Genomic DNA, 18,363 nt, shown 5'->3' with positions numbered 1-18,363 from the left:
GGTGATGATAGCAGCACAGTATACCATACACATACTACCAGCAGCAGCTGTGTGACAATGGAAACAAGGATCAAAACAGTACAGCTGCAAGCCATGGGACAGGGACACCAGCCCTCCCCCACCCCATCCTCACCCCAGAAGCTAGAGGAGGCAAGCTCTCCCCAGAGCCTTCGGAACAGGCATGGCTTTGCTGGTGCTTCATTCAAACCTCCACACCTGTGAGAGAAAGCACTTCTGTTGTTTCAAGCCATCCAGTTTGTGGGCATTTGCACAGTACCCCTATGAAACTGATACAAGGACTGAGAAAATTGAGTAATCAGAGACCTTAGAGCAAGAAGAAAGCTATGAAAGTTCTCCCCTCCCAAGAAGCAGCTAGTCCATTTGGCTTGTGTCACTAAACAGTGTGGTCTGCACTACTTAGAAAATATTTTGTAACATTAAGTTCTGGCCCAGCAATTTCACTTTACAACCAGAACAAAGAAGCTGCCACTGAGGAGAAGAAAACAGGGGAGTTAGCCAACTCTTGGCATCCAGTAGGTGTTTAATAAATACTTGTGAATGAATACATGGAAATGGAATTAGAAAATACCATAGGACATAAAAGCAGAACTTCTAATCCTGTCCTCCAGAAGATGGAGTTTTCATGGTCTGAGCTGAGAAACTCAAGAGCCACAGGGGAGCCACAAAATTCAAGAGGAGTGAGCCTGGCATAAAATGTGTATAGAGCAGTAAACTAAAGCATTGCAGAAAGATCTGACCAATCTGGCAAACAGGATGGATGGATTGTAAGATAGATCTGAGAAGTAATGGAGCATATACTCATGGCTCATAAAACATGTAGTGAGGCAAAATAATTGGTCATGATGCAAGCAAAGAATGCTTCATCTTTCTTTGCCACCATAGTTTCCTCTTCAGCATCTATACATTATCTCTTGCAGAGAGTAGGAGAAATTGCCAAAAGTTCTATGTGAGATGCTGGCCATGTTTCCCCGCTCCTCGAAAATCTCTGGGACTCTCTCCTCCCCAAGCAACCGAAGCCCCACACCACCCCAGGTGCACCAGCATCCCACATCCCTTTCCTTCCTTTAAATGCAATCCTCAGAGCCATTGCTGTCTGGCTCCACATGCCTGAACACCTCTGGGCAGCAGAGGAACCAAGCTCCCATTTCCTCTGTGTTTTCTGAGTGGCACTGCACAATTGAACTTCTGAAATGGCTGAGTATTCTGGCTGCCCAGACAGGTGCTTAATTGAACTACAGTGACTCTAACTGCAGAACTCACTTTAAACTTTTGACTTAATTAACTAAAAGTTAAACAGTTGTTCACAGCTGGTACCTAGAACATGAAACAAGCCAGTGTCACATGATTTTTAAGGAAACTAACCATTTTTTTTACTTTTTAAAAATTTATTATTGTTTTCTTTATTTACATTTCAAATGCTATCCCGAAACTTCCCTATATCCCCCCCCCGTCCCTGCTCCCCTACCCACCCACTCCCACTTCTTAGCCCTGGCCTTCCCCTGTGCTGGGTCATATAAAGTTTCCAAGACCAAGGGGCCTCTCTTCCCAGTGATGGCTGATTAGGCCATCTTCTGCTACATATGCAGCTAGAGACACAAGCTCAGGGGGTACTGGTTAGTTCATATAGTTGTTGCACCTACAGGGTTGCAGACCCCTACAACTCCTTGGGTACTTTCTCCAGCTCCTCTATTGGGGGCCCTGTGTTCCATCCAATAGCTGACTGTGAGTATCCACTTCTGTGTTTGCCAGGCACTGGCATAACCTCACAAGAGGCTGCTATATCAGGGTCCCTTCAGCAGAATCTTGCTGGCATGTGCATTAGTACCTGGGTTTGGTGGCTGATGATGGGATGGATCCCCAGATGGGGTAGTCTCTGAATAGTCCATCTATCATCTTAGCTCTAAATTTTGTCTCTGTACCTATATCCTTTCATGGGTATTTTGTTCCTTATTCTAAGGAGGAATGAAGTATCCACACGATGGTCATCCTTCTTGGTTTTCTTGTGTTTTGCAAGATGTATCTTGGGTATTCTAAGTTTCTGGGCTAATATCCACTTATCAGTGAGTGCATATCTAGTGACTTCTTTTGTGATTGGGTTACCTCACTAAGGATATCCTCCAGATACATACATTTGCCCAAGAATTTCATAAATTCATTGTTTTTAATAGCTGAGTAGTACTCCACTGTGTAAATGTACCACAGTTTCTGTATCCATTCCTCTACTGAGGGACATCTGGGTTCTTTTCAGCTTCTGGCTATTATAAATAAGGCTGCTATGAACATAGTGGAGTATGTGTCCTTATTACCAGTTGGAAGATCTTCTGGGTATATGCCCAGAAGAGGTATTGTTGGGTCCTCCAGTAGTACTATGTCCAATTTTCTGAGGAACCGCCAGACTGATTTCCAGAGTGGTTGTACAAGCTTGCAATCCCACCAGCAATGGAGGAGTGTTCCTCTTTCTCTACAACCTCGCCAGCATCTGCTGTCACTTGAATTTTTAATCTTAGACATTCTGACTGGTNTGAGATGGAATCTCAGGGTTGTTTTGATTTGCATTTCCCTGATGGCTAAGGATGTTGAACATTTTTTCAGGTGTTTCTCAGCCATTCGGTATTCCTCAGTTGAGAATTCTTTGTTTAGCTCTGTACCCCATTTTTAATGGGGTTATTTGAATTTCTGGAGTCCAGCTTCTTGAGCTCTTTGTATATATTGGATATTAGTCCTCTGTCAGATTTAGGATTGGTAAAAGTCCTTTCCCAATCTGTTGGTGGCCTTTTTGTCTTGTTGACAGTGTCTTTTGCCTTACAGAAGCTTTGCAATTTTATGAGGTCCCATTTGTCAATTCTTGATTTTACAGCACAAGCCATTGGTGTTCTGTTGAGAAATTTTTTCCCTGTGCCCATATCTTTGAGGCTTTTCCCCACTTTCTCCTCTATCAATTTCAGTGTCTCTGGTTTTATGTGGAGGTCTTTGATCCACTTAGACTTGAGCTTTGTACAAGGAGGTAAGAATGGATCAATTTTCATTCTTCTACATGATAGCCGCCAGTTGTGACAGCACCATTTGTTGAAAATGCTGTCTTTTTTCCACTGGATGGTTTTAGCCCCCTTGTCAAAATTCAAGTGACTGTAGGTGTGTGGATTCATTTCTGGATCTTCAATTCTATTCCATTGATCTACATGTCTGTCGCTGTACCAGTACCATGCAGTTTTTATCACAATTGCTCTGTAGTACAGCTTAAGGTCAGGCATGGTGATTCCACCAGAGGTTCTTTTATTGTTGAGAATGGTTTTTGCTATCCTAGGTTTTTTATTATTCCAGATGAATTTGCAAATTGCCCTGTCTAACTCTGTGAAGAATTGGGTTGGAATTTTGATGGGGATTGCATTGAATCTGTAGATTGCTTTTGGCAGGACGGCCATTTTTACTATGTTAGTCTTGCCAATCCATGAGCATGGAAGATCTTTCCATCTTCTGAGATCTTCTTCAATTTCTTTCTTTAGGGATTTGAAGTTCTTATCATACAGATCTTTCACTTCCTTAGTTAGAGTCACACCNAGGTATTTTATATTATTTGTGACTATTGTGAAGGGTGTTGTTTCCCTAATTTCTTTCTCGTCCCGTCTGTCCTTCGTGTAGAGGAAGGCCACTGATTTGTTTGAGTTAATTTTATATCCAGCTACTGCACTGAAGCTGGGAAACTAACCATTTTTATTTCTTTTACCTTCTTCTGCCTTCTAACCAGACAACTCATGAACATACATCAACATACCCTCTCCATCGGAGTAAGCAACGTTTTGGGAATGGATGAAGTCACAAAGGACTCCAGCATACAGCCATTGCATAATCTGTCACTAAAAAGGAACTTTATCACATGAGTGAATTTAGCTTCACTTGGATTTTTATCTGATGGCTCAAGTAACCTATATGTCAGTCATTCAACATTTCCAAACAGCCCCTGTGTACAGAATGGTTTTCTACATTATAACACTGCCCTCTAACTGGTGATATTAAAATTAGATATTCAGAGTATGTTTGTTGTCTAATTTTTGCATATTTATTTCATGTCCTGGTACAAATTAGAAGCTTCTTTTTTTTTTAAACTTTTTATGAGTATTTTAAACTTTTTTTTTTTAAGATTTACTTATTTATTTATTTATTATATGCAAGTACACTGTAGCTGTCTTCAGACACTCCAGAAGAGGGCATCAGATCTTGTTACGGATGGTTATGAGCCACCATGTGATTGCTGGAATTTGAACTCCAGACCTTCGGAAGAGCAGTCGGGTGCTCTTACCTACTGAGCCATCTCTCCAGCCCAAAGCTTCTTTTTTTTAAAGACTTTATTTTGTATGTTTGAGTGTTTTGACTCTGTTGTGTATCTAGTGACCTTGAACACCAAAGAAGATGATATGCCTTGTGGATACTGGAAACTGATTCCCAGGCCTCTGCAAAAACAGCAAGTGCTCTTAACTGCTGAGCCGGTCTCTCTAGCTCCCAAACTCTAGGCTTATTAGAAAACGATTCTGTGTCTTTCCTAGGATACAAAGACCATTCCATCTCAGTCTTAGACCTTGCTACTTAACATGGTTCTTAGTGAGCTACATCAAGGGCTCTTGGGAAATCTTAGAAACAGACCCCTACATGATCCCTACCAACCCTGACCTTGCCTTTGAACATGCTTCCCAGGACTTGTGTTTATACATTCATAGTGTTGAAAAGCACTAATCTAAACAAAGTTGTCTATGCTGACTTCAGTGAGAAATATAATAGATTGGTCTTTGACAGTATTATATTTTATGGGATATTTAGATTTTTTGCAGAAAGTTCACCAATTATCTAATTGGTAGGATAGGCTAGATGCTAAGGAATTAGAGGAAACAGGCAAGGAGGCAACTCGAAACCTTCATATGCTAACATTTCAGAAAGCAGTCCTCAAATTTCTCACTGCTTGGTGAGAAAATGAATCGGAAACAGTTTGGGGCCCTAAGCTGGCCACAGGTCTAAAGGGTAAAGTTATCATAGCAAATATAGTTAGCTATATTTTCCTGGGTCAAAGCTAACTAAAAAGTAAACTTACAATATTAAACTCAAGTTAGCTACTTCCTATGTCAAATGTCCATCTTGAGTTTGGGAGTCACACATAACAGAGAGTCTACAAAGTTAAAACCATGTGAAGTTCATAGGGTTGTTGGGTTTTTTTCCTCAGTTGGCCTAAGGAGGCAGAGGGCAGGTCTGTGCCCAGGGTTAAAACATCATCCTAAACACAATGCAATTTTCACTCCAACCTCAGTGAAAGCTTTAATGGACAAAGACTCTGTGAGCCTGGTGGATTGGTTGGTTGGTTTTTGGCTTTGCAGGTTTAGCTGCCTTTCCTCCTCTTTCAAGATGTCCTTCCCTGTAGCCTGCTTTCACTGAGGGCCCCTAACCCTTTCCATTGATTGTGGCTCTCTGTGAAGGTATTCAAGGAGAGGAGTCCATAACCTTAGGCTACCTCATTAGCCGAGCAAAGTGATTTTCCAGCTCTGCAATGGTTTAAATTTGAGAAATTCTATAGTATTGTGGGAAGACATTGAGATTGAAAACCCTGCCTTTTCTACTTTTGTCATCTGTTACTATTGATAGGACTCTGGGCAAGTCATTGACTTTGTTTTTCAGCTGTTTTGTCTTTACTTTTTATATTGCTAGTCATCTAAATATATCAAGAGGGTGTTTTCCACCTGTTTATCCCAAACTGAGGCTCATTAGAATTTCACAAAGGGATGACAATAAGAATTCAAAAATATTTTTAAAAAGCTTAACATCAGAATTAGCCACTTAACCACAAAAATACTGCTCAGGATGTTCATTTTAGCTACTGTATCTTCATTGTGTCCTCAAATTACAGTGGTGGACTAAGCTGTTTCAAGCGTAGAGAAAAATCTCTCATAACTTCCGGAATTAACATGGAACTGATAGTTAGCAGCCTTGACTGAAAATGAACCTAAGCCCTCATAGCCTGGTGGCTTAGGGACAGCGAGTCACCGCTTTCTGAAGAGACTTGTCTGTAGACTCTGTGGAGATTGGCTAATAAAGTTGTCCCAGGAATGTGGAGGGGGATGGAGCGAGGAAGGAAAGATAATTTCACTAAGCGATCCACCTCCAGTCTAGGGCCAAAGGATGGATCCTGTGCTCACATTTCTGCTCAGCTCCTTTCTTCTGTCAGTTACGAGCATGACGCTTGCCTCTTTTCAGTCCTGGGAACGGAACCACGGGTTTTAAGTTTGGCCCTCTATCCCCCTATCCCCTGGCTTATTTTCTGTCTGCCTTTAGAGACTTCAAACAGTCACTCCTTTGTAAAAATCAAGAGCAAATCTGTCCTTATAAGGGACACCTGAGAGTTTTCCAGTCTCTCAACATTCTGAGGACTTAGTAGACTTTAAATACCAAACACGTCTTAGAGAAAATCTGATTCCTGTTTAAGAGCTTGCCGCCCACCCATCCCTTGCTTACACCAAACATGCTTTCCTGTATCATAAAAGCTCCGCTAGCCATGGAAGCAGACCTGGCTGCAATTAAGAGAGGAGACACTTTGTACAAGAAAACATATCCTTTGGTTAAAGCATAATTATGAAATCCATAAAGGGGGATGACAAGATGCAATTTGTATTACCAATTATTTACTGAACAAATTATTGGGAAAAAAAGTCTGTTTTAACTATGAACTTGCTGTATCCTAATACACTTTTGGTGTTACACATGGCAACTACAGTGGAGCCTGTAAAAATGACTTGAAATCCCCATGTCAAGTGGAGCATGAAGATTTGGTTTCATTTGCAAAACTGCTCTTGGAGAGTCAGGTCCTACAAAGCAATTCTCATTTTACCCCGTTATAGCTCCAACAGCTGTGGGATGAATTATAAAATGTATTTAACCCAATCTGAAATTTGGAATTTTGATCTCTGAAAAAAACATTTGGGAAGCACAAGTTTTGGAAGAGTCTCACACCTGCTAAAAATAAAAGAACTTAAACCTTTGCTAAAGTTTCAACAAACAAGAAACATTGTGAAATTGTAACAAAGCCCGCCTTAAAAGAATGTTTCAGATCTACACTACGCAATCTACTTCATATAACTATATGGATTAGTGGCATTTTCTTCCCACATCCTCCCAGGCATATAATTTTACAGTAGAAAAAAGAAACTTTATATAGACTCAAGTGAACACTAACCTTTTGTATATAATATCACGCATAGAGATATGCTTGGTCACATATATTTCTGTTTTCTGACTAGTCACCCATAATATCAGGGCCTGCAAACACATTGTATCTTTCTCAGGTTGGATCCATCTCTTTGAGGTGTTTAGCTAATCAGGACCCAGGGCCACTGTGATTTTTTTCAAGTTCTATCCCAAGGCCCATCACAGGTACCCATAGGAGTATGCAAATAATAGTCCATTCTGGAGTGGTGGCACATGGAACAGATAGCTGCCTTCCCCTCTACCACAGGCAAGCTTCCGATTGGGCTAATGCCACGGTTTTATCTGCATTTATGATGAGGTGTAATTCATCATTGCCATCATTTCTCAAGAAAACTGCAATACAGAATGTGGCATCTTTTTCCGAAGCCTTGATAATTTTGGTTTCTGCATTAGTGAAAAATAAGTCGTTATATCTCTGTATGTGATACATGAATGTGGGTGTGTAGGTGTGTGTGCTCTGTGCATGCAGGCATATGCCAGGGGAGGATGTCAGGTGACTGCTTTGGCAAGGCTGGCTGGCCGGTGAGCTCTCGAGATCCATCTGCCAATCTATCTCCCAATGCTGGGGTTACAGATATGTGCATCTATGCTCAACTTTTTACATGGGTGCTAGAGATTCTAACCGAGGCCCTTGAGCTTGCAGAGCAAGCAAGCTTGCCCACTAAGCCATCTCCTCAGACTCAAGACAAATAATTCTTTTATTTATTTTTTAGGTCTCATTGCTATCTCAACTGGGTTTTTTTTTTTCCTATTTTGAATTGATCATAAGACTTTCAATGAAATTTATAAACACTCTACAAACCTCCACAGTGGCTTGGTTCCAGGTCTTAATTTCACCATGGAAACCAAACTGAAGCTGCTCAAGTCTCCTATATAAAATGACACATTATTTCCATAAAATCTGTACACATCCTCCTATATACTTTAAATTACTTAAATATATATATGTGTGTGTGTGTGTGTGTATATATATATATTTGTCATACTGTAATGTTAAGGAAGACTATCCCCCAAAAGTCTGTACATGTTAAGAGACATACTTTTTTTCAAATATTTTCTAGGAGTGTGTGTTTGTGTGTATATGTGTGTGTGTATGTATGTATGTGTAGAGATGTGTGGAGATATGTGTGCACAAATGTGGAGGCCACAAGTCAACATCAGATGTCTTCCTTAATCACACTCCACCTTGGTTTTTGACACAAGGTCTCTCAGTGAACCTGGGGCTTACTAATAGTACAAGCTAGATGTCCCAGGAGACTCCCTGTCTCTGTCTACCCTGCACTAGAACTGCAAGCCTGTGCCTCCATGTCTGGATTTACACAGGTACTAGGCATTCAGACTCAGGTCCTCACCCTGAATGTGACTTCCTGAATGAGCCATTTCTCCACCTCTCAAATATTTTAGACTTACAGTTGGAAATGTATGTGTAGATTCAGAACCAGGACAAAGAGCACTGATTGTAATTGTTTTCTACCCAAGTGACCAATAATCATATTTCTCCATACCTATATTTAAATAAAACCCACAATCTTATGGTAGTTTGTTTACAGCAGAGCATAGTAGTGCATGCGCATGGTCCCAGCTGCCTTCGAGGCTAAGAATAAAGAACACTTGAGCACAGGAGTTAGAGCCCGGCATGGACAATGAGTAGGAACTTAGCTTTTAAAAGGTGTTTCTGGCAAAAAACACTCACACATAAAATAAAATGAATAAATCTAAATTTAAACAAAACTTGAAAGAAGGAGCTGAAGAGATGGCTCAGTGGTTAAGAGCACATATTGCTCTTGCAGAGAATCTAGCTTTGGTTCCCAGCACCTACATAGCAGTTCACAAACATCTATAACTCTAGTACCATAGAATCCAGCACTTCAGACTTCCAAGAATACTCAGCATGCATGTGGTATGCAGACATACATAAAAGTAAAATACTCTCAAATAAAATAATTTTTTTAAAAAACAATGTTTCTGACAAAACAATGCAATATGAACATAGATCCTCTAAACTGAAATACAGAAAGGCTTACCATGTAATAAAAGACAAGGGTAAAGTGCATACTCAGGTATGGAATCCCTATTGCTACTAGAACTAAAAGACAGTTCTCCTCTGGGCTGGTATGTGGGATACAGTATAGGATACACTTAGTTACAGTAAGTGTCTTGATTTTTATGCTGTGATAAAACACCGTGGAGAAGAAAGGGTTTATCTTCATTACACTTCCATATCTTAGTTCACCATTGAAGAAAGTCAGGGAAGGAATTATAGGTAGGCATCTGGAGGCAGGAAGTGAAGCAGAGGCTGGAAAGAATGTGATTCACTGGTTTTCTCCCCGTGACTTGCTTTGGTCTGCTTTCTTATGCCATTCAAGACACTTACCCAGAGGTGGCACCACCTACAATGAGCTGGGCCCTCCAATATCAATCACTAATCAAGAAAATGCCATCCAGCCAGCCCCTGACACTATTAACTATACTCTGCTATGCTTGCAGACAGAAACCCTCCTAGCTTAACTGTCTCCCGAGAAGCTTCATATAGCAGCAGATGGAGGCAGATGTACAGACAGACCCACAGCTAAACATCTGTCAAAGCCTGGGGAGTCTTGTGGAAGAGTTGAAGGTAGAAGTGAGCAAATTGGAGGGGTTAAGGTCACCACAAGAAGACCTACAGTCTACTAACCTAGAAACATGGGGAAAGACAGAGTGCGGGCCACTAGCCAGGGAGCATGCAGAAGCTGAACCTGGACTCCCTACACATTGGTATTACATGTGTGGCTTGGTCTTCATGTGGGTTCCCTAACAATTGGAGGGGAGCTGTCTCAATTGGGTCCCCTTCCCCCTACCTGGACTGCCTGGTTAGGCTTCAGTGGGAGAGAATGTACCTAGACCTGCTGGGACTAGATGTCCCAGGGTGAGGTGGTACCCAAGGAGGGGCTCCCCTTTTCTGAGAAAAAGGGGAGGGAGCAATGGAGTGAGAGATTTATAAGGGTGGGACTGGGGAGAGAGGAGGGAGGGGGCTGTGATCAGGATTAAAAAGTGAGTATAAAAATAAATCTTAAAAAAAAAAAAAAGAAAAAAATGCCACACAGACGTGTTCAGAGGCAAATCTTATGGAGGCATTTTCTTAATTGAGAGTTCCTCTTTACAAATAAGTCTCATATGGGTTGTCAAAAAGCTAAGCCACACTGAGGCTGATGCAGGAAGATCATCAGTTCAAGGCCAGTCTGGAAGATATAGGGAGCTGCAGGTCAGTAGGGATGCATAACAAAGCCACGTCTCAACCACTCCTCAAAAGAAAAGAGAAGACACCCTTTTATCATCTACCATTTATAATGGAGCCAATCCTTAATATATATTGTTCTTTGAATTATTAGCCTTTAATGGAATGAAGCTATGACAAGAATCCAAGAGGAACTCTCCGTATCACAAAGACAGACCTCTACAGATACATTTTCTCAGCTAGACTCAATCCAGTTCCTGACAGAATCAACTAATCAGATGAAGTCAATTTAAAAAAAAAAGTAATTTTCAAGACATTTATCTGAAAGGTAAAATGTCTTAGCTGAGCTGGTGCTACATGCCTGTGATGAACTCACAATGTCACCATCTCCCCTGAAATGTGTGACTGAATCACAAGGGCAAAGCTTCAATGTCTTGCTCTTTCTTTTTCTTTTTTTTTTTTTAAAGATTTATTTATTTCATTTATATAAGTACAAAAAGATTTATTTATTTCATTTATATAAGTACAATGTCACTGTCTTTATGTCTTCAGACACCAGAAGAGGGCATCGGATCCTATTACAGATGGTTGTGAGCCACCATGTGGTTGCTGGGAATTGAACTCAGGACCTCTGGAAGAGCAAGCAAGCAGTGCTCTTAACCACTGAGCCATCTCTCCAACCCACTCTTTCTTGTTATAATAAAATTTAGGAAGCGGATGCTCATCTGCTTGTTCATCTGTTTGCTCACTCATTTGAGAAGTAGCTGTAGAGTGCCTACTATGAGCTAGGCATTGTTATACAAACCTAGGACTGAGGAATGCACAAAATAGACAAAGGTCCTTGCCCTCAAGGATCCAGCATTCAAGGGCAGTGGTTTCATCCCTGAGGGCTATTCTGCAACAATCTGGAAGCATTTTTGCTTTTCACAGCCAGAGTAAGGTGGCTTACTATTAGCATCAAGCATCTATGATATAAAATTCAGGGATTCGGCTGGGCACACTGCAGTACAGACAGTCTTTAGGAAGGAAACCAAAAAGGAATGGAAGGAGAGAAGAAAAAGAGAGATGGAAAAAGGAAAGAGGATATAATGGTAGAAAATGAGAGGAGAGGAGGGGAAAGGGGAGGGGGAGAGGAGGAGGGTATAGGAGGGAAAATGGGAGGGCAGGGGAGAAAAGGAGAACTCAGAAGGCGGCACTGGGTCACTGAATCATGGAGGGTTGAGAGTCGCCATGTGGATTCTGAGAACCAAACCTGAGCATCTGCAGGAGCAGCAAACGTTCTTAACCACTGAGATATCTCTCCAACCCCCAAACTGGACTTTCTAACCTTTGGTGTCTCTCCACCTTCCTAGCATTTAATACAATTTATACAACTGTTTTCCCAAAAGAAGTCATATGTGCCCATTGGATTACAAAGTGCTACTAAGAAACATAAAGGAAAGAAATGCCCTATGAATTTTTCTTTCTGAGACTTTATCTTCTAATCGGATGAAATATGTCAAAGATTATATGAAGCTGGGACTGTAGCTCAGTGATAAAATTGTTTGCCTGGTATGCATAGGCCCTGGGTTTTATCCTTAGTACTTCATAAACCTGACAAGGAGGCACATGCCCACAATCCAAGCACTGGAGAGGTGGAAGAATAAGGACCATAAGTTCAGGGTCATCCTCAGCTACAAAGCTACTTCAGACCAACCTACATGAGACCTTGTCTCAAAGAAAAGTAAGGTTATGTGAGTGTGATGGTTAATATAACCAACTGAGCAGGATCTTTAATCACCTAGGAGATGAGCCTCTGGACACACCTGAGGGATTGTGTAGATTCGGTCACTGAGGCAGGAAGAGCCACGGTGGCTGTGAGCAGCACCATTCCATGGGCTGGGGTGCAGAACTACATAGAAGGGAAAAGCAAGCCACGCAGTAGCATTCACTTCTTCCTGCACTCTGGCTGCTAGCACACTGTGAGGCCCAGCTGCCTCAAGCTCCTGCCACCATGACTTCCCCACTAGAGTGGATTATATGTGCCCCCTACTATGAGGCAAATGAAACCATTCCTTAAGTTGCTTTTGTCAGGTATTTTGCTGCAACAACAAATAAATAATGAATACAGTGAGCCTGACAATTGTGTAAATATAATCTAATCCAAGAAAAAGAAGACAAAACAGCATTGTCAATGAGTTACCAACTGACAAAGAAAGGCCGATGTATTATACACAGACACTCAACACCTTATTATCTCTAATTTTGTCCATATTTAGATTTCATTCCACTATAAAAGGCTGAAAAGACACAAAATCATGACTTTGCTACTTTGGCTAACAATAGTCACCCCTTCCTTTTGAATTAATATATTTCTGTATTATGCTTTCTTGAGCTATGACAGTGATTCAAAAGCAATATCTAAATTAATTGAGCATCATATCAGAATTTGTGTCTTTATCACAGAAAGCTTAAACTGAAAACTTCCAAGCTGGACTTAGAAGATGGCTCAGTTTTACAGCACTTGCTGCACAAATATGAAGGCCTGAGTTGAGATCCCCAAAAGCCATGTAAAGCCAGATACCATTCCATGAATCTGTAATTCCAGCACTCTTTAGAAGGTTCCTGGTCAGCTAGCCTGATCTCTCAGTTACGTTTCTACATGACCAAGAAAACATATAAAAGCAAGCATATAACCGGGCTTTTGGTTACAAAAGGTTAGGAGTCCATAACGGTGGAGCAAACCCGTGGCAACAGGAACAGCTGAGAGTTCACATCTTGACCCACAGCAGGAGGTAGAGAGGGAGGGCACGAGCAATGGCACAAGACTATGGAACCCCAAAGCCTGCCTGCAGTGCCACACCACCTCCTCCAACAAGGCCACACCTCCTAATCCTTCCCAAATAGTTCCACAAACTGGGGACCAAGTATTCAAACATATAAGCCATTCTCATTCAAACCACCACACCTGGCATAACAAGGTTAAAATCTAGGACCTGAAGTTTTCCTCTGACCTCCAACACATATGCACTGTGGCATAAACACGACTGAACTAACACACATAAACATGCACATATAATACACACACACATACTAAAAAAACCTCAAGCCAAATTCATTTCACTAAAAAAGCATTACTATTTTTAGACAAAGCAAACATTTGTCGAACCTCTGAATAAAATTTAAATTTTATTTAGTAAAAATAATTTCACCTATATATCAAAATTTAACATTTTTAATCTTTTAACATGTATGTGGTATATATGTTCATGTGAGTGTGCAAGTGTGCATATGGGAATGTATATATGTATGCTCATGAGTATGGAGGCTAAAGTGTGTTTCTCAGTCCCTATGCACCTTACCCTTTGAGACAGGGTGTCTCACTAAACCTAGAAGTCACTGATTGGTTAGGCTGGCTGGCCAATAAGCCTCAGAGATCTGCTCCCTAAAGCTTACCATGTTGATTCAGTTGCATGCTGCAATAAAAACATAGGTTCTGGGTACCAGACTCGAGTCCTCAATCTCGTTCAGCAGGCACTTTCCCAATACAGTCTTCTCAGCACCCAAACTTAAATTTTTGTGTGTATTTTTAAACTTTATTAAATCTGAAGACTTCAGAAACAAATAAACACACATAGATGTGTGTGTGTGTGTGTGTGTGTGTGTGTGTGTGATACGTTTAAGGTATTGAGCACGGAAGGCACAGCCCACTGTAAGAGGCCTGGGCACCACAGCGGGAGCTCAGCCTTCATTCTCTTTTCACCCCTGGGGGCATGGTACCATGCCTGGCACATATTTCACACTCAATACAACTTGTCAAATGAAAAACAAATAGCCCTTTGGAGTAGCACAGAACACAAATTTCCGAACTGGAAAAATAAACTGAAACCCATCTTCTCACTTTCTGACAAGGAGATGGAGGCCTAGGAGGTTAAAGCACACGGCTAATGGATGCATGCTGAAAGAAATGTTTTAGGGAGATTGAGCTGGCGTCCATCTATGGAATGCTGGGGAGGAGAGAGAGCCTGGGAGCAAAGGCATGCGTTAAGAGACGCTTGCAATCATCACAGCAGGACGAGGTAATGAGAGTGTAAGCTGGGATGAAGGGAGTGGAATGAGAACCAGGGGAGGACCTGAAAGACACAGAAAGGCTCCTCTCCGCAGGGCTGTCTTGCTGTCAGTGAGATGTCATCTTGACCTATTTCTACACATGCTGGTATCAATCATGATCCCCAGATATTTTTACCCATGCCCCAAACTGCACAGAAGACATAATTAGCAATCCTTTTGACTCATCTAGGGCCTCTGGGAGTGAATCATACCCTCCACCACCCAATTATCTACCATAAACATAGTTCAACCTCCAACTATTCTAAGCAATGGTTCTTTATAACGTCCATTCAAGGACTGGTTTCTCCATTAACATTGGACTGAGCCCGACCTCTTTAACTTATCTTTTAAGAATCCCCCGTATTTTTCTCCTCCACCAAAGATAATCAATCTTAATGCACATTCTTCTGTAATGTAACAGTAAACAGTCTTGCAGAATCAGATCATAATCTTTATTTATCCAGAGCATGCTAAGATCAAAGCAACACTTGACTTCATAGTTTCTTTTAAGATGTTATAAAGTACAATGCCCTCCTCAGAACCGGTTGATTTCTCTGTTCAGGACCAGCAATCCATAGGAAGTTACATTAGCAGCTGTCAGGAGTTAGGAAGATAATTTACAGAAAGTCACTGGTGAGAAAAGTCAATGTGGCCTGGCAGGCAACAGACAGGCATGGGGTGAAAAGTGTGAGCTGCAGAGGTCAGCTTCAGGGCAGGTGAGAGGACACGAAGCCACAGTCCAAGGTGCTCAAGGTCAAGAGGGCTGACAACTGTTTCCAAGAGGGCCATGCACAGCATGAAAACACTGCAGACTTAAGAGGCCACATGTACAACCATGGTCATTTAAGCTGATAATGTCATTGAGCATGGTGGCACAAGTCTATAATGCCAGTATTCAGGAGACTCAGACAGTGGAATTGCCTTTAGGAATGTGTCATATTTCTAACTTGGGGGTGTATTTTTGTTTATGGGTGTTTTGCTTGTATGTATGTCTGGGTAGCACATGTATGCTGTGCCTGCAGAGGTCAGAAGGACTGCCATCATAGAAATGTGTGAGCCATCATGCAGGTGCTGCAAAGTGAACCCAGGTCCTTTGCAAAAGCATCCAGTGCTCTTAATCACTGAGCTCTCTCTCCAGTCCTCAGATCTGTGGAATCTTTAAGTAGCACATGAATGTACACACTGTGGAAACTGTTGCATCCTGTCCATCCCACCCCAATCACTTAGATCAACTCCAACCCAGCCCTTCTACTGCAAGCTTCATAAACACAGGCTGTATGTAGTCACCTTACATTTTACCCCTCACCCTCCCTCTGCATGCAGCCCAGTGGTAAAGGGCCATCTGGCACTGTTGTAGAATCTACCTAGCCTGGCCAGTGGCAGAGGCAAAGGGTACCCATGATAGTCCTTTCTGCCATATCACTTTTGTCCCTCCTCCAGAGAAAGAGCCCCGAGAGAGTGAGTTGAGAACAATATTTTCAAACCATCCATGGTACCATTCTGTTTCAAACAGACTGAGTGTTACAGCTGAAGCAGCAGCAGTTCCTTATTTGGGGACCGGTTTATAAACTGCAGGGTTGAAAATACACCCCAGCTCAGGGCTTTTTCTATAGCTGGGGATGAAGAAATGAACAAAGCCAGGGCCCCAAAAGACCAATATAGTCAGCAGCTGCCAGGGACAGTTTCATACTTAGAATGGTTCGCTGGCTAGAGATCGGGTCTATTAAAAGACTTGGTTTCCTCTGCAAAAGTAAGGTTTGAATCCATTAATTCTTAACTGGGAGCTCTAGGGAGCTGGACCTGTAACATGAAAACAAACTAATTACTAAGCAGTTTTCCAAGTAAGGTCAAAGATTTCCGCCTTAAAGTAAAATCTGAAAATCTAACCAGGCTTTTGCTTTGAAAAAATAATTAGAGCAAAAGAGCAATAGACTGCCTGCATGTCACCCCAGACTGAGAAATGCGTGCCCCAACATCTCATCAGTGCCTTTCATATCCACTCATTTATCCACATGTCTGTTAACTGGGCACTGTTTATTAGGTGCCAGAAAAAACAAAGAAACAAAGACATTCTCGACTATGAGGATATCAAAATGTGGGGGGAAGGATGTTTTAAATATGCTGGGTGATGTAACAGGAGTATGCACCTATCTTGGACTTGGGGCCATGACTGAGTAGTAGATATTGACTTCATGAGTAGATGGTGGAACTATGCAAATTAGACAGCTTGAAGCAGATAAAGAAGAAGCTTCTGGAAAGTGAGACTAAGCTATAAGATAAGATATCCACTGTGTCTCAACATGTCCTAGAAATTCACTGAATCACAAAGAGTCAGAAACGAGCCACACATCAGCAATCCAGAACAACAGTATGCATGTCAAGAACCAGTAAATCTAGCAGCCGTGTGCATAAGCCCGCAGAAACACATCAGGTGAGATACAAAAAGGCAGGAAGTCTCAGCGGATTAACATGGGTTAGTGATCTGGAATTGTGGGCATGAAGTCAGGCTCATTTGTGATGATGGAGCAGGAGGAAGCCAAATCTTAAGGAAGACGAATTCCCATCTGTCAAGAGTGCACCATGTGCCAGGCATTTGGCTAATCAGTTCCTCTAAGTTATCCCATTTCATTTCCCATCCGAAACTGAGAAGGCTGTTTACAGATGGGAAACTGAGCCTCGGTGCCCTGCATCACAATGTCACTGGCAGGGTCGGAATACAAATGGTGAGGCCTGGCTTTACAGGTCTATGCACAGTAAGTCTGCTTACTTACCTGCTAGGAAGGCACGGTGGAAAGGTTTGGGCACCTGGGACAATGTGAGAAAGTTCTGACTCCACATTAGAACATACTGGCTGGGACAGAGCAAGCAAAGACTAGGAAAGGATAATAACAACCCAAGTGGCTTCCTCTAACTTCTCAAATTAGATTTGGTATGGCAGCTTTCGATATTTATTTTTATTTTGTTAACCCTTCAAAATGGCCATTGTTGTACACCAGGAGTTTTGACACCTCTGACATGGGCATCAAACTGCTACACACCCAAGTAAAGACTCTAATGACTGAGGCCAGTTCAGAGGTTGAACAAGAGGATAATCAAGTTTACTCAGCAGGAAGAATTGAGGATCCCAGGCTACAGAATGAAGCCAAGTTTTCTGCCAGGATGAAATCCTTTCTACCACCAAAAGAACAACCAGCCCTGAGGTCCTGTTCCACATCTGCCATAGAGAAGACAAGCGGGGAGAGCCGGAAGGGGGCTGGTGACGGGGGCATGGAGCAGGTGTGCACCTACTATTAGTCCCATGTGGGATCACAGTTTTCAGTCAATGTTTTGTAAGAACAAAATGTAAAGGAAACATACAGTAAACAGCAATTGTTTACAATACAGTGGCTTTGTCTGGGAGATCTGAAGAAAATCATTGTCAGAAGTCTGGATCAGAATCAGATATTGTTTAATAGAAATGAAAGACCAGGCGCTCAGGAGGAGCAGACAGAGATAGGCCCTTGAAAGGTGTTGGCCAGCTTTGCAAGATAAAAAAAAAAAAAAAAATTCCAAAGAAAAATAATGGCTGTTGCTAAATGACAGGCATAGGACCTGACAGCACTGACCTCTACACGCAAATGTTGTCAAAATGCTAGCGTCATGTACATTTGACTTCATCCAAACACCAAATTTTAGGGGCTGAGTAGACAGCTCATCAGTTAAGAATGTTCTCTGCTCGACCAGATGACCAGAGGTCCATTCTCAGCACCCATATCAGGTTGAGCACAACTGCCTCTATCTCCAGCTACAACACCTTC

This window comes from Mus pahari, chromosome 8 (assembly GCF_900095145.1).
Source record: "Mus pahari chromosome 8, PAHARI_EIJ_v1.1, whole genome shotgun sequence".
In the NCBI taxonomy this organism is placed as follows: Eukaryota; Metazoa; Chordata; class Mammalia; order Rodentia; family Muridae; genus Mus; species Mus pahari.
Note: the sequence above shows the minus strand (reverse complement) of the source record.